The 3,102-nt window shown below is 44.9% G+C and overlaps 1 long non-coding RNA gene across 1 annotated transcript in view; it reads left to right on the top strand.

The window, feature by feature from the left end:
* Positions 1-349: 349 nt before the first annotated feature.
* The window catches only part of LOC116083730, a 13,097-nt gene continuing 10,344 nt past the window's right edge, over positions 350-3,102 (top strand). The window contains exon 1 of the long non-coding RNA XR_004115890.1: positions 350-466. This is a non-coding gene — a long non-coding RNA (uncharacterized LOC116083730). The remainder of the gene's footprint in view (positions 467-3,102) is intronic.

The following is a 3,102-nucleotide window of genomic DNA, read 5'->3' as shown; positions in this document are numbered from 1 at the left end:
AAATCTCCTAGAATCCAAAAATATCTTAGAATCCAAGAGGGTCTTTTTTTTCCAGTTATTTTATTTATTTGCATTTCAAATGTTGTCCCCCTTTCCTGTCTCCCCTCTGCAAATCGACCAGTCCATTTTCCCTCCTCTTTGCCTCTAAAAGGGTCCTTCCCCACCCACCTACCCACTCTCACCTCACTCCTCTAGCATTCGCCTACTCTGGGGAATCAAGATTCCACAAGGTCAAGGGCCTTCTCTCTCATTGATGCCAGATAAGACAGTCCTCTGCTGCATATATAGCAAGGAACTATGCTGCCATGTGTGAAGATGCATTGGTTCTGCCTGTCTAGGTCTCAGCTGCTGCTCTTCAGGACTTCTGTGACTCCATCATACTTGGGTGCCCAGCACTATTGAGTAGGACATCTGTAGGTCAGCCTCTAAAGATGGAGAGATCTCTATGACAAGTTCTGGAACAAAGGTACCGTAGGGGTGGTGCTATGTCTCCAAGTGTCCAGCTGACAAGTGAGATAAAGAGCTCACTGGCTGTCTAGTAGTATATGATTGTAGTTTTGTGATAAACTATCACTCAGTAGTATCACTTGCTGGCCTGAAATTTGCTGTGTAACCTTAGCTATAATGTTCTCCTGCCTCAGCCTATAGTGCACTGGAATCAAACGTGTGCATCATTCCACCTATCTGGCTTTCAGACGTTTTCATGAGTGAACAGTATGTTCTATGGGCCACAGTGAAGATATGAGTTTCTCTGATGAGATTACTCAGGAGTGGCTTCAGTCCTCATGGCTCTTTGCCTTCCTGCTTTCCCTAAAGTAAATGCTACAGGTAGACATTCTTCCTAGGTGGTGGCTAATTTGGGGAAAAATTGAAATTTGTAAGTCAGTCACAATCGGATTAGGACAATTGGATTAGGATCCAGCAATTGCACCTTCAAGTGTACACAGAACACTCCCGATGTGCACTTCATGGACCATGTTAGGCTCCCTTCAGGGTTGAGCCTCAGCCAAAGCTGCCTGATCAGTGGCACTGCTGCTGGCTGGATTTGGGTTTCAAGTAAAATGAGTTTCCTAAGAAAGGCAGGCTTTCGCTATTGCATGAAAGCCACTTCTCTGCTTGGCACCTCCACAAGCCATGCAGCAGAGGGAGGCAGCTCTGTAAGGGTTGAATTTCTCCCAAAGTCTACAACTGTCTCTAACAAGGGCTCTGGGCTTAGACCCATTTATAATCCCACCACCTCCCTGCTCACAAAAGTGTACATTTGGGTAGCACAACACACTAATACTTTTCCCGTTGCTGTGAGAAAACATCTAAGAGAAGCAACTAAGGTAAGGAAGGGTTTGATTTAGCTTAGTTTATGGACAGTCCATCATGGACGAAAGCAATGATCATGGAGGCCAGAGATGGCTGGTGACATCACATCTACAAGCAGGAAGCAGAGAGAGAGAGATGAATGGTGATAGAAGCAGCTTGCTTGCTTGCCACCACCTCCTCCTCCTTGTCCTCCTCCTCGTCCTTGTCCTCCTCCTCGTCCTCCTCGTCCTCCTCGTCCTCGTCCTCGTCCTCCTCCTCCTCCTCTTCTCCTTCTCCTTCTTCTTCTCCTTCTTCTTCTTCTTCTCCTTCTCCTTCTCCTTCTCCTTCTCCTTCTCCTTCTCCTTCTCCTTCTCCTTCTCCTTCTCCTTCTTCTTCTTCTTCTTCTTCTTCTTCTTCTTCTTCTTCTTCTTCTTCTTCTTCTTCTTCTCCTCTGCCTCTTCTTCCTTCTCCTCCTTCTCCACCTGTTCCTCCTCCTTCTACTCCTACTTCCAGAACTCCAGGACAGAGAATGGTACCAACACATTTAGGGTGAATCTAGAAACTCCCTCCAAGACATACCCAGATGTTTATCTCCTAGGTAACTCTATGTGCTGTGAAGTTGTTGACATTCATCACTACAGATGGGTTCAGAAATGATCTGCATATATTCCAAGGAGCGTCCAGATATTCGTATAACATAAAAGACCATAAGCTTTCTTTGGAAATGTGCATAAGATAAGGTCTGTGGTGGTTTGAATAGATATGGTTCCTGTAGACTCATGTGTTTGAATATTTGGCCCTTAGGGAATTTACACTATTAAGAGGTGTGGCCTTGTTGGAGTGGGTATGGCCTGGTTGGAGGAAGTGTGTCATTGTGGGGTAAGCTTTGAGATCTCCCATGTTCAAGATACACCCAGGGTGACACAAAGTCTCCTTCTGCTGCTGTGGAACTCTCAGATCCTTCTCTAGTAACATGTCTGTCTGTATGCTGCTGTTTCCTACCATAATGTGATGATGATAGACTAAACCTCTGAAATTGTAAGTCAGCACCAATCAAGTGGTTTCCTTTATAAGAATTGCTATGTTCATGGTATCTCTTCACAGCACTAAAACCCTAACTAAGACAAAGCCTCAGAAGCTATAAATTTTGTCATAATTTTGAATGCAGAGTAGCAATCTCCAGTCAAAGATGAGGAAGCATGGTGATGTCTTTTAATCTGGAATATCCTCCAAAAGTTTACTTGACTTTCTAAAGGGGGTAGGACCTTTAAAAGGTGGGACACCATGGGTAATCTTTAGGCTTTTAGTGGTATGCCAGCCAGTTGGTTTTTATGGTTACACTTACATGTGGTTTTGACAGGGGCACCAGGTTACCCAGAAATGGGATTAAATATTCCATGTATCTCCATGACAGTGCTTCTAAATGAGATTAATGTTTAAAGCAGCAGGACAGTAAAGCAAAGCTTCTCCCCATGATTCTGGCCTCACCTTGTTGTTGAGGGACTGAGTCTCATGAAAGGCTGGACCTGTGTGATTAACTCTCCAGTTCTGACTGTCTTTGAACTGGCACATGGTCTTCTATTATCAACTTAAACTGGGACTAGAATTTAGGTTATTGACTCCCTTGGATTTTCAGTTTTCCAACTACATGATGAGGGGCCTCCCAGCTTCCAAGGGTATGTGAGCTGGGAGGTATGTTGGTCTTGCTAAGATTCTTCATGTGGGTGCATCATCTCCAGAGTTTGGCTCCCTACTGCACTTGTGTGTGGAGGTAACAGAGAGGAACTGGCTGAGTTCCCCCCCCCCCCC

This window comes from Mastomys coucha, unplaced genomic scaffold (assembly GCF_008632895.1).
Source record: "Mastomys coucha isolate ucsf_1 unplaced genomic scaffold, UCSF_Mcou_1 pScaffold8, whole genome shotgun sequence".
Taxonomy (NCBI): domain Eukaryota; kingdom Metazoa; phylum Chordata; class Mammalia; order Rodentia; family Muridae; genus Mastomys; species Mastomys coucha.
The sequence above is the reverse complement of the archived record's forward strand: the minus strand, read 5'-3'. Positions and strand labels throughout refer to the sequence as shown.